Source organism: Camellia sinensis, chromosome 9, assembly GCF_055761805.1.
Source record: "Camellia sinensis isolate YWXY chromosome 9, ASM5576180v1, whole genome shotgun sequence".
Classification (NCBI taxonomy): domain Eukaryota; kingdom Viridiplantae; phylum Streptophyta; class Magnoliopsida; order Ericales; family Theaceae; genus Camellia; species Camellia sinensis.
Genome location: NC_138969.1, coordinates 36,284,516 through 36,299,347, shown reverse-complemented (window position 1 = coordinate 36,299,347; position 14,832 = coordinate 36,284,516).

Genomic DNA, 14,832 nt, shown 5'->3' with positions numbered 1-14,832 from the left:
AGATGCTTCTATATAGGGCTGTGTACATGTATGAATAGGTGATTGGAAAAAGTTATACAGTTGGAAAAAGTATTTTCTATACAGTTGGAAAAAAGTAATTATCAAAAAATGAAATGTGATACAGTCTAAATTCAATTTATATATTTATTTTAGATAATGATTGAAAAATAAAATATACATACATAAAATACATCAAGATATTTTTTAATATAAAGATATAATAATAATGATATATATAATCATTTTTTATACAATATAATATGACTCATATTAATAAATATGACTTACTCAATTGCGTCTAAAACGGTAAAAATAAGATAAGAAAAATGATTAAATAATCAACTAGTGAAAGTTTAAATATTGTAATAGTGATAAAGATTGCTCACCTTAAATATTGATTGATGGTATCGTAATTATATATTCAATATTATTTGATTGACGCATTAGTCTAGTAAATGATTCTGTATAAAAATGCTTAAAATTCTGATAATAGACTTTTACATATTAATTATTGATTTGTTTATAAACCAATTAAATTAAGGTCCAATTTCTATCCCGTAAATACAGATAAATTTAAAAATCATATATTAAAAATATCTAATATTAAAATTTTATAATAATTTATTAATAAGTAGTGATAAAAAGAGGAAAAAGTACATAGGAAAAAAGTGCAAGTGGATATGGAAAATGTGAGAGATCCGCAAAGCAAAGAACAAAAGAAAAGGAGGTGTGGTGTGTGGGGATGCGTTAAAAAGTTGATGCTGAGCTTTTTGTCCACATCATTACGCCACGTCATCAACAAGCAGCCTAGTTGGAGAATTCGGATCCTCGGCCGCCTTTCTCGGCGGCCGTTCCCAGCAGTCCCCCAAAACGACGTCGTTTTGGGGATTTTTTGATTTTTTGATTTTTTTCTTTCTTCTTTCTTCTTCGTAGACCAGAGCAGAGGGGAGGGGAGGGGAGGGGAGGGGAGGGGAAGAAGAGAAAGAGAGGAAGGGGAGGGGAGGGGGTCTCGCCGTCGCAGGTCGTCCGATCGTCGCCTTGCCTCGCCTCGCCTCCGCCGTCGCAGGTCATCCAGCCGTCCGATCGTCGCCTCGCCTCCGTCTCCGGCCCGCCTCCGCCTCCTCCTCCTCCTCCTCCTCCCCCGGTGATTATGGCCCCCTCCAGTCTGGCCCACCGGCGGCTCCCCTCCCCTCCCCTTCTCTCTCTTCTTCCCCTCCCCTCCCCTCTGGTTTGTTCGAACGAGGAAGAAGAACGAAAAAAAAAAATCAAAAAAACCCCAAAACGACGTCGTTTTGGGGGGCTGCTGGGACGACCGCCGAGAAGAGCGGCCGAGAATCCGGACTCCTAGTTGGAAGGGGGTGTTTGGTGGAATTTTTTTAAGTCAACTTATGACTTCTAATTTTTAAAAAGTTATTTTAGACTATTTGGTTAAACTTATTTCAAACAGTTTCTGATTCTAACAACTTATTTTAAGTCAAAAAAATTAATTCTGAAAAACTACTTACCCCTTGCTTCTGATTGTCAGCTTCTACTGTGGACATGTTAATTCACGACTATATTTTTAGATTTTTTTATTTTTTATTTTTTAAAAAATTAAAAAAAGACCCAAATGGACTATAGAATATTATTATTATTATTTATGAGAAATGTAGACAAATAGTGAATAATAAAAATAAAAGTTAATTGAAAAAGTAACTTCACAGCTTATTTAACAAATACTACTCAGTAACTTAAATCTATAATCTAACAGTTATACCAAACAAATTAACAACTTTTAATTAAAATCATAATTTATAATCTATTAAATTATAATTTACAATTTGTTCTAACAATTATACCAAATTGGACCAAAGTTCCCCTATGCTGTTGAGAAAGCGGTGGGTGGAAGAAGCATATAAGAAGAGGAGAGATAAGGCTAAATAAAAGTTTCCCTTTTATATTTTATTTGAAAAATCTTTTCATGTGTGTACTCCATTTTGCTTTTGTTGTTTAGATATGTAATATAATAAGATAAGGTTGGAAAAATTTTATAATACATGCAAAAAAAGAGAAAAATAGAATATGAATATTTTATTGTGTATTATCTATAGTGTCCAAAAATAACATCATTTTGGAGTTAAATTAAAAACAAAAACAAAAAAGAATTCTAGTCCTTTCATCTTCTCCTTTCTCCCCCTCAAACATATCATTTACACTACAGGGAAATCGAAATACAAAAAAATGAGTAAAAAACACTCTCAACTACGATATTTTGTAATATTTTATTATGACATCATTATGATGTTAGTTATGACACTATAACATATAAGAATTTTATAAATCAATTTTTTTTGTCTTTAAAAGTATAAATTTTGTTGAAAAAAATATTTAGAGATTAATTTCAGTTGTCGCGAGAACAGTCGCAAAAATATCATCCTCAAAAATATTAGTAATTCATCATGTCTAATTTTGTCGCTAAAAATAAAATAATAACATTTTTTACGACAAAAAGATTATTTTATCCCTAAATTTGTCTCTAAAACATTAATTTTTTGTAATGTGACTTAATAATGAGCAGGGATAGAATTAGAATTTCATCATCGGAGGGATCAAAAGACAAATAAATTTTTTTACCATATACATAAACACTCATGTATGTACAATATGATATATAAATTGTATATATACACATTAAAAAAAAATCAAATACCATAGAAGTAATTTCTAATAGGATGAAAAAGTTTTTTTGGTGCAAAATAAAAAGAGAATACAAGATGGGATAAGAATGAGATATATATTTTTTATATTGGGAGTCATTTTATATGTAAAATGAGACATATATTTTTAAAATGCCATAACAAATCGTATTTTTGACAAAAACAGAGGGCCATGGCCCTCCATAGTGTTCTCCTAGTTCTGTCCCTAATAATGATTTATATTTGTTACCCAAAAGACAACCTAAGAGGATGGGTGAATTAAGTTTTTACAGTTAAAATTAATAATACCCTAATAAAAATTATGACTAGCATAATAGATAAATATAATTAATGAAATAAAAATAATTATAACAAGTGTTTTAACAACTATGTCAATTAATGATTTTAGCACAGTAAAAATGTGAAATATAGTTATGGCAATTTAAAATAAAATAAAGAGATAAGGGAGAGAGAGGCAAACAAATTTATAGTCTTTTCCGTGATTTTTTAATTTTGGACAATCCATCTTCATATGTCTAGGATTTTTGCACTCATAGCAAATAATAGGTTCTTTCTTGTTATCTTTGTTGTACTCCTTTTTGAAAGGTCTTCTTTTTCCATAATTGTTTTTCTTGAAGTGCTTTTTGAGATTTCTACTAAACATGGCATAACTTTCATTCTCCCTGGAGTTTTCATGTTCTTCTTTATTTGATGATGCTTTAAATGCAATTTCACTTTTCTTTTTGTCTTCAACATCCTCATGTCCTTTCATGGTGATCTCATGAGTCAGAAGGGATCCATAAGCTCATCCAATCCAAGTGTGAAGAGATTTTTGGCTTCTTTAATGGCGGTGACCTTTGCTTCTCAATTCTTTGGTAGACACTTAAGAATTTTTTTGTAACAACCATCGTCATTGTTTACCGATAACTACCGATTACTGCTAAACTGAGACTGATTGTGATTATAACTGAAGTAATTGAACTGATTGAAATACTGAACTGACTGACTGAAATTTGAAACTGATTGATTGACTGTATCTGTTTAAATGCATTTGCTATCTGTTGATTGTTAATTGATCTGTTCGTGTTTTTATGTTTAAATTGCGAATTGAAAACCTTATCGGCGGCCGAATTTAAAATTGATTGATGATTTGTGATCGTTAGAATTAATAGAATTTTATGGCATATTCATCTGAAAACTGGTTAGGTATGATTAAATTAGATTAAATATTGATAAATTGCATAATTGGCCTTATTTACATTGGTGCCACCTAGTGGCCCACTACTTGGACTATTGTTGAGCCTTATTACACTCTATACAAAACATTTTCATCAGCCTTTCCTTGTCTCAACCGACCAAGAGAGAGAGGGAGAGAATTGATTTGTTCTTGAGAGAATTGCTTGGAAATTAGGAAGATTAAAGGAGTTCTCGCAACATTGAGCCTCCATACCTCTAATTCAAGACTTAGGTAAGGAAATTCAACCTTTTGTTGTTGTGTTTATGAATGTTCATCCATGGTTCTTGTGTTCTTAGTGATCTAAGCCTAGAACTAGCTCAAGTTGTTGAATTAAGAGCTCATTCCATGCATGCATGCCTATATTGTTGAATTTTGAGTTGATTTTATGGAGAATTGTCACATGCATTCTCATGGTTATGTTAAGTCCATGTTTTCATCTTGTTTTTATAAGAGTTAGCTCATTAGAGCATGAAATTGAAGCTTTGAAATGGTTTAAATTCATGCATGTTTGCATGTTTTTTATGTTCATGAAAATTTGGTTCGAATTGAGTTGTTTGAAACACCCTTGGGCTTTGATTTTACAATTGAGCTTTGGAATCATGTTTAAGTATGAGTTTTGATGTCTTTTTTGGAAAATTGGCCCAAGATGATCGAAATTTATGGTTTAAAACTTGGTTTTGAGCTTGAGGTTCAAATCTGGAATTTCTAGAATTTGGACTCACGCTCGAGCGGGGTAACTGGCACTCGAGCGTGGAAATCGTGCTCCCAGCATTTTTTGTTCTATTTTGAAGTTCGCTCGAGCGGAAGAATTGACGCTCGAGTGGGACATTGTGTCATATGCTCGAGCGGGTGTCGAGCGCCCAATCGAACGTGTTTTTCACCTATCCAGCACTTTTGACTGTTTTGCAGAACGCTCGAGCGGGTAATTCTACGCTCGAGCGGAAACCTTTGTCTGCATGTCCGCTCGAGCGAAGTAACCTACGCTCGAGCGTGACCCCTGTTTTCTGAAGCTTCTGAAAATGTTTTTAAAGTGCATCTTTGCATCCTCATCTCATCCTAGGCATTATTAGGCCTAGTTTAAGGCATCTTAATGAGAATATAAATGTAGAACACACCGAGGCAAATTAGCGATTAAGTTGTATCTTTCCCAACTGTGTAGCTTAGTGTGTGTTCAATCTGTAAACTGTGTAGGGTTGGCGACTGGGGACACGCTCTAGCTTTACTGTAGCTCGGAACTCTGTGAGCAACAACTGTGTAAAGATATGTTCAAAATGATTATCTCCTGAACAATTGAACTGTACTGCTTTCTGAACTGATACTATTAATTGAATGAATGTATGTCCTATATTCTGAACTGTATTGTGGCATCCTTAGCAACTACTGTTTACTGTTACTGTTACAGAGATCTCTGTCGGTTCCCTTGTTGGAACCACTACTGTTACTGATTGATGGCCATCATTTACTGTTCGGTCTTTTAAGACCTACTGTTTACTGTACTGTTATGCTAATGGATGTACCACATATGACTGAATGACTGATATACTGAATTAACGAACTGTTTTCATTACTGTAAGGACATTCATTCTTAACCCCTTTACGCATTGTGTTATTCACTGGGCTTTAGCTCACTGCTCATATATATATGTAGGTGTACAGGCACCCGACCGTGGTTAGAAGCGTCGGGGTAAGCTCCAGTTTTGTCAAGCCAACCACTATGCCTCACTGCGAGATTCCGAGCCTGTCAAGCTATGGCTTAGGGGTGTTTTTAATTTCCCCGTCTATCTCTGTTTCTGATTTGTATGACTGTATAGACTGTTACGGTACTGTTTAATAGGGATTAGGTCCCTGAACTGAATGATTGTATATATGTACATACAGTTTCGTCTGACTGTATATATTTGAATGAAAAGTCTTTTTGCATACAGACTGTCACAGCTCATTGGACACTGTTTATTTAGTGTTTTGGCTTCCGCCAGCCCCTGTACTCTGTATTACTGTATTACTATTAAGCAGGCCTTCGGTAATCTTGGATTACTGGCCGGTTACGGTGCTAAACCTATAGGGGCGAGTTTGGGTCGTGACATTTTCTTACTAACTCACTGTTAGTATAAATTTTGCTAAGAGATTTCAAAGAGTTTACAATTTCAGTAAATCTAGTAAACATACTTGAAATAGATTCATTAGAGTTCATTTTAAACAATTCATAACTATGAACAATCATATCAATACGAGATTCCTTCACTTGGTTTGTACCTTCATACGTTACCTCAAGTTTGTCCCAAATTTCTTTTGCCGAATCCCAACTTGAAATTCTATTATACTCCTTAGAGTCTAATTCACAAACAAGGGTGAGTTTGGCTTTAGCATTGGCTTGCAATAATTTATGATCTCTCTCATTACATTCATCTTCAGTTTTAGGTACACTAATATTGTCTACTAATTTGGTAGGAATTTTTGGATCTTTGGTGACAATAATCCACATGGCATAATCAGTGGCTTGTATGTATAGGGTCATCTTATCCTTCCAATGACTATAGTTGTTTCCGTCAAACAATGGTGACCTATTTGTGGCTTGTCCTTCAGCTAAGGTTGCCATGGATCGAAACTCCTAGATGGTTAAATCTAAAACAAGAGTATAGGCTTTGATACCAATTGTTACCCAAAAGACAACCTAAGAGGGGGTGAATTAGGTTTTTACAATTAAAATTAATAATACCCTAATAAAAATTATGACTAGCACAATAGATAAATATAATTAATGAAATAAAAATAATTAAAACAAGTGTCTTAAGAACTATGTCAGTTAATGATTTTAGCATCGTAAAAATGTGATATATAGCTATGGCAATTTAAAATAAAATAAAGAGATAAAGGAAAGTGAGGCAAACAAATTTATAGTGGTTCGGTTTCAACTCGGCCTACGTCCACTCCTCAAGCTTCACTTGAGATTTTTCACTATCTTCTAACTTCACAGGGGTGCTAGCAACCTATTTACAAATGGAGCAATTCTCCACGAATTTTACACAGACTTCACAAGTCCAAACCTTTGCAAATCTTAGGTGATTCACAATCACTCTCAAGATTTTAAGAGCACAGTGTTTGCAACACTTTTACAAGATGAAATGGTATTTTTGTTTTCAAAGAAAGCTTACAATAAATATCTCTCAAAGATAGATATATAAAATGAAATTTTAATTTTTCTGTAAATCTTACACAGGAAAGATGAGCTTAATGTTATAAGGCTCAGTGTATAATTTCTGATAATAGATGTGAGTGATTATAGATCAAAGAATATTTTCAGATTTTTTGTAACTTGTTTACATTAGATGCTTTGGTATATATAATGAAAATTATAACCGTTTATAGCTGTTATAGTCATTTGAATTTATAGCCGTTTATAGCCGTTGTACTTTCATTATTACCAATTTGAATATCTTCCACTCCATCATTACAAATTTGAATATCTTCCACTTGAACCTTTTGAACTTTTTGAATATAGCCGTTTATAACTGTTGTACTTCCATCATTACTAATTTGAATATCTTCCACTCCATTATTACTAATTTGAATATCTTCCACTTGCACCTTTTGAACTGCTGCAGTGCTAGGCTGTTTGAACCTTTGTTTTCGGCTGTTTGAACTCCTGATTTAATCAAATATTAAATACATTCTAACAACATTTAGGACAAAGGTTTAAGTGAGAAATAATAGACAAAATAAATTTTGATTCTATTTTTCTTTTTCAAATAAATTAAAATATAATCATCAAAATAAATTTTGGATTCTATTTTTCTCTTTCAAATAAATTAAAACATAATTGAATAAATCATCAAAATAAATAAGTCTAATAATATTGTTATTATGGTTATGATTGAAAAGATCTCTCATTATGTTTTAAGGAGCTCCCATTATAATCTTTTTTGTTATGATTGAAAGTGGAGTGTTTGTAACACAAAATGGCAGTGGTGCAATTCGGGCGGGTTCGTCGGGTTGGAAGGTTGTTCAAGCCCAATTCAAGTTGTGCTGAGATTTGTCCAAGCCCCCCCAAGCCCGAATTGTAACCCAAGGTTGTCTGTCCAAGCCCGACTCGAGCTAAACCTGAATTGCCCAAGTTGCTTGAATTGCCCGAGTTGTAAATGAATTTCAGTTTTTTTTTTAAAATTTTTATTATTTTTTTATTATAGAAAATCATTAATACCATCAAAATAAATAATTTATATAATATAAGAGAGATGCCACTATAGTAGTCTTAATAATTTATGAGTGAAAATAAAAAGAAAAAAGTAAGATTTTATGTTATTTGTATATATAATATATATTCAATATGATTTAATAACATAAATTACTTTAATATTATGTAATGACTAATAATTTATATTTATATTTAATATTTTTATATATCTATATATGTATAATTCGGGTTTCGGATTGTTCGGGTTGTTTGACATCTTTGCCCAAGCCCGTCCAAATTTAATTCGAGCTTTTGAATTTTTGCCCAAACCCATACCAAATTTGAAAATATTTTGTCCAAGTCTTAAAAAAATTTAAACTGGGCTCGAGTTGCTCGGGTTGAGCCCGCCCAAGTTGCACCCCTACAAAATGGTATCAACATTAGAAAATGTAATACTTGCATATGAAATGCCAATTTTTGAAGATGTGTATTGTAAAATCTTCCATAAAATTAACATTGGCACGTCGGCCATGTTTGTTTTAATCTGAAGGTTATTTTAGGTTGGATTAGTTATTCTGTAAGCTTCTATAAAAGTATATTTAGCTGAAAAAAATGTTATGATACTCTTCAAGGATGAGATTAACATTCTCAGGAGGTTGAATTATTAAGATTAAACTGCAGCCCTATGATTAATAAGATTAATTAACATTGTCCTATCATAGTCTCGTGTTTTAAATTTTAATGATGATGTTGAAATTCTTTCTTTTTCATGTTGCTTGTGCATCTCATTAAGTTAAGGAAAGAATTGAGAACTTAGGGGTTGTTTGGGGTGTTTTAAATAAATGCACCTTTTGTCTTTTTGGACTAAAAAATTGAGGAAGAAAATATGGATGTTTGGGTTAACTTTTTGACTTTTTATGAAAAAATGTGTAATAAAAAATTGTAAAAATTGATTTGTAGGGAAAAATTAGGATTGGGAGTTGTGCAGCCGTAATTGTTGACTTTTGGTGAATAAAGTTAACTTTTTGACTTTTTGAATAACTTTTTGACTTTTTGACTTTTTTGCAATATGTCAAACTTGACCTTAGTTTTGTCTTTAATAACCTAACCCTCCTTCTTTGTCTGTTGATAAATCACGTATTAATTTGTGAATTGAGTAAAAACAAGTTAAATTCGCAAATTTAATCACCGTTTATCACTTTTTACTTGGAAATTTGTGATTGATTCTTTTTTTTTTTTTTTGAAATATTGTTAAGTAATTAATGAATAATTTTTCTAATTAAGTGCATATAATCCGATTACAACATTGAAGTACACATAATTTGATCATAAAATTAAAAAGTTTTGTTTGATTTTGTAATCAAATTATGTGCACTTAGATTACATTTGAGCTTATATTGTTTTTGTTTTTATTTTTTTACCACGCTCTTTTTCCTTGGTTAACACGGTTCTTTTATGTGTACTTAAAACTCTGTTTTTGGGATACTTTATTGTCATAAAATTCTTGATGGTGCTCTCTTTATCTTTATTCCTAATGCAAATAAGACTTTTCATGTCTCTTTACAACCCATAATTCCAACCCACTTCAGTATGAGTGTGAATGTGAGTGTGAGAGGTACAAGAAAACTTTATGTTTGTAATATGATCAAGATACAAAGCATAGGGTTAATCTTGCAATTTCCTTTCTACCACATTGAGAGAAGAAAAGAATAATGAAAAAGTAAAATACTTATTCACATATCTTGAGACAGTTACGCCAATTAGACTACAGCAATGATTTAGAGTATTAGTTTTGGTGCTCTAATAAATTACTAATGACATGACTAAAAAAAATAAAAAATAAAAAAACAAATCAAGACTGAAACATCACATCACAATGAATGGGATCTACTGCCAACTCATTAGAACTGACTTTAAAACTCAAGAATTAAAATTCCAAAGTATTTTTCATTAGATTATGTGCGGATGAGCTAGCTTGTTCCTCCTTTGGGTAGGATAAAAGAGGTGGGAAGTGCTAGAAAAACAAATAAATAAACCTTTTTTGTTGTTTGTTTTGTAAAGAAAAGTGTACACTTAAATTTTCTTTACAACCTATATTAGCAAGATAAATTAATTTTTGTATTTTAATAAAAACTTTAATAATTTTTTTTCTCGTAAAAGTATCCAGCAGTTGTTTCATTTCCCAATTAATGATGATAATTATCCTAACCTTGCGTGACTCTGTAGTCCTTACCCGATAGGAAAACGAGGAGGAAACGCTTTTCCCACCCCATTTTTCTCATCCCTTCTATAATTATATTAGTCATATAATTTTTATATCTATTATATATCTATGTATAATATAAGAGGGATTCTACTTACACCACAAAAAGAACTTATTACACCCTTCAATTTTGATTTTTTTATCACAATAGTATCCTTTTGGGTAAAATTACCAATTGATCCCTAAACCCTAAAAATTGAACAACAATTTCTCACCCCACACACCACCCCGCACTCTCTTTTCTATACTCTTCTCTCACCTTCGACAGTCTTCCCCTACTGTTCGCCCATCTCTTGCAATTGACCCGCAACTCCTCCCTCACTAGCGTCCTCCTCCACCACTATCTCCTTTTGACTTCTCTCACAACCGCCATTTTTGACCACCTTAACCCCTCACTTCTTCCACTGCGATCGTCTTCCTAGACGTCCTCTACCATTATGACTTCTCATCTACCATTTTCCTTCACTGTCTCATCTCTCATTCCAACCCTATTTTTTGCCGTTATTCTCCTCCCAGCGATGACCTGTCTTTGTCTTGAACCACCCCACGAATTCCTCATACCCTTTGCAATCGCACACGCTAGAGAGAGAGAGAGAGAGAGAGAGAGAGAGAGAGAGAGAGAAAGAGAGAAGTTTTAGATCTAGGGTTTGTCAAAGAAGAAGAAGAGAGGGTGGGGCCGCGATTCATATGGAATGAGGGATGGTGCGTAGGTGGTGGAAGGGCTGGACGGCGGTTCTAGAGAGGAGGAGGGACAATGAGAAGAAAGAAGAGGGGTGTGGCAAAGTTGTCAGAGGTGGAGGACAGTTAGCCGATTGTGATACTGAGTGATGGTGAAGGATAACTGGCAGTGGTAGTGAAGGTGAAAGAGATATTGGTAGGAGGTGATGGGATGAAATTAGGGTTTTAAATGTGAATGGGTGTCGGTAACTAAAAAAAAAATGTGAATGGGTGTAAAGAGAGAATGAATTGGTAGGGATGAAGATATATTGGGAATTATGAATAGTATAATGAGATAAAGGTAGTGTAATAAGAAATAGTGTATAAAGAGACAAATATGTGATGTAAGTAGAATTACCCGTGGTGTAATTTGTTATAATTAATCAAAGTAAATTTATCTCATTTTTACCCTTGTATCTCGCATTTGTATTTTTTTTTAGCTCAAATTATTTATCACTCTCTATCACTTACATCTTATATCATCATTTGTTGGAAATTATCCCGGCCTTCTCCACTCTCGCCTACCTTGACCACTTGCCTAATTTTTTTTCACTTTGACAAGAAATAGGACAAGAACAAGACACCACAAAGCCGGCCAGCCTCACCCCATTCTCATTCCAATTTCCTTACATCTTTCATACAAAATTTTCATTTTAACCAAACACATACAAAAGGAATAAAATAATAATAATTTGAAAATTAATTTTATTTTCATGGGTTCTTTCACTTCACTTTCTATTGCTTCTTCTTTTCATCATATTTTTCACTTTAATCAAACCTAACAAAGCCAATGCATAAGTAACTGAAAAAAGGGGGGAAAAAAAAAACGTGGGCCAGATTAAGATATTTTGTGATAAAACAGTATAGGCTTGATCCTCAATCTAGATGCTTGTTATGCTTAATGGTATTCCCCCTTTTTTTTTCAAAAAAAAAAAACAATAATTTTAACTTTTTTTAAAAATGTCTAAAGTCTTTCTTGTCAGCCATCTTTGGCTTTGATGATGACTTTGGTTGTTGTTGCCTTTTTTCATAGTGGTTGTGGTCCAGGTAGGTTTCGGTTGCAAGATTGCAAAATATGCAAATGCAAAGTTGAGTTTTGATATGAAATTTACTTTATTCAAGGAATCTTATATAATTAATCAATACTAAAGTAGCCTCATTTCCAACACCTTTTTTCCAATATCAATACATTATCTACACACAGAAGCATTTCCCTTTCTTTTAGTTGGAAAAGAGAGATGCACTACTCTTTAGGATTCTTTTTGTGGCTTCTTTTGAATAAAAAAATAATAATTAAAAAATTAAGATATATGAAAAAGAAAGTGATTTGTGATCATTCCATTGATTATTTAAATGGGTTGGCCCCTTATTATTAAGTAAGAGTTTAAATGACAAAATTGTCCTCTTCTTTAATGTAAGGGTATACAAATTATTATTTTTTAAATAATGATATTCAAACTTCATTTTTAATCTCTTACACTTTGTGTGAGAATCTAAAAGATAATAAATAGATTGTGAGAAACTTAAGGTGGAGTGGTAAAATCATTGCTCATGTTCAAAGAAATTATTTTTTCAATTGTGACTTTGTGCAATGTTATTTATTCATTTTTTATTTGTTTGGGAATTCACACTTCTCTCATAAAGGTATAGAAAGATCAACATTTTCCTATAAGAGATAAGTGCACGACATTAACAGCATCATTATCTTTTTTCCAAATGATAAGTAACCCTAACCCACTAATCTAATGCCTCAAGCACTAAATTTCTAACTTCTTCAAGTTAAAGCTGGTTCGAGGGTAGAGTAGACTTCTAGGTGGTTTTTCTTTTGAGTAGATGTTCATCTTTGGATCCGGCAATAACATAGTTATTTGAATAATGAATACCACTAAACCAACAAGTGGTAGAATATATAGGTCCCTATGTGAAATTTGTTAGATACTTTGCCAAAAAAATATATATTTATTAAGTCCTAAGTTTTTGGTTATGGATAAGCATAAAGGGAGGCATCATAGCCTCCAATGGTAGGGGCAACATTGTCTTTTAACAAAAACGAGGTACCCTAATTGTTAAGAAAGAGGGGTGCCCCAATGACTACCTTACATTGTTAATTAACTAAAATATAAACAAATACTAGTAAATGGGGTGGGTTGGAAAGTAGCATGTTGCTTCTTGTTGTGACCCATCATCAACTTGCTTTAATTTAATCACCAAGAAAAAAAAGGCAAGAAAGTCTTACCTTTTCTTGTTTATTTTATTTAATAACTTCTTCCAATCAAAGCATGTTGGAGATTTTGCTCTGCCAGCTCACCCAAGAAAGATAACCATAAACTAAACTACAAAAAGGTTTAATTGAGACAGGGTCATCCATTGTAGATATGCATGCAGTCTTGTAGTGAAAGTACTTTTCTTGTTTATTTCTTTTTTGTGAACATTACTACATGTGGTTTCTTGGGGCATTAAGTGGTTTAGTTGGTCAACTTACAAGGACTAAAAAAGAAAAATGTCACTTGTTTGTACTTTCACTATACTTTTGTTTGGAGAAAAAAAGAAAAAACAAAACAAAACAAAATAAAAAAAAAAAACAAAACTTTGCTAGCTAATTGGCATATGGAAATCTTGTGTCAATTTTTCTAACCAACATAATTATTCGGTGCAAGGAAAAAAAATCAATACAACAATGATACTACTTAATTATTGACATGTAAATTGTCTAATAACCTCTCACCATGTAAGCCACTATGTATATGTGGCCGTTAGTGAATCATTTTGAAATTGGTAGTTATCACTGACATGTGAAATTACTATCCGATAACACATCATCATGCAGGCCACTATGTATGTGTGACAATTATTGAACAATCTTTAAATAGGTAATAATATCTACATAGTGGGATTCACTATACCATATAAAATTTTATTATTAGTTGGTAATACCATATATTAATGATAATGTGGTATAATTATCAGTTCTCTTATAGGTTGAGTATTTGATAGGAGATATTTTTTTAGTAAATACCCCTGCACGTTAACATAGTACTAATCAATTAGAGCACTAGTCATTGATAGATGAAGTTAACTTGACCTACCTTAGTCAATGAATAATAAGAGATAAGGTCGATCTCATCTATTCGTTTTTTGCACAACTTCATTAGTCAACAACACTATATATGCATATCATGGTGGTACTTCGAAATTATCAAATAATCTACCTTTGGCTAGGCCTTGATTGTATATGGTCAGGCCAATTTGCATGAGAGACAAATTGAGTTCTCAACATTGATCCCTATAGGGGACAAATCTTATACCTTGTCCTACATTGTTCTGCTCAAACCATCATATGCCTTACATATGAGAGGAAGGTGATGTGAAATTTCACACATTGGCCTATTATTCAAAGTTGTTGTTCAAGGTCATCACCATGACCAATCATAATCTCAGAGGTTTTGTGTTCAAATTTTCAGCTCATCTCGGCACTTGTGATTAGGGTTGTAAAACGAGTCAAGTCATTGGAATTCAACTCGTGTTTGATTTATTAAAAATCAATAAATAACTTGAACAAATTTGAAATTAAGTTTTCAAATTGAACTTTAAACAATTAAATAGACATCATCAAAAAGGTAAGCAACTTGAGCGGCCCGATTAAAACTCATTTTAGTTCAACTATAAACAAACCAAGTATAAACACATTTTGAAACTCGTTATGTTTTTCAAATCATACTTTAGCAATCTATTACTCAGCTTGATTTAGGTCGTTTATAATCTTACTTGT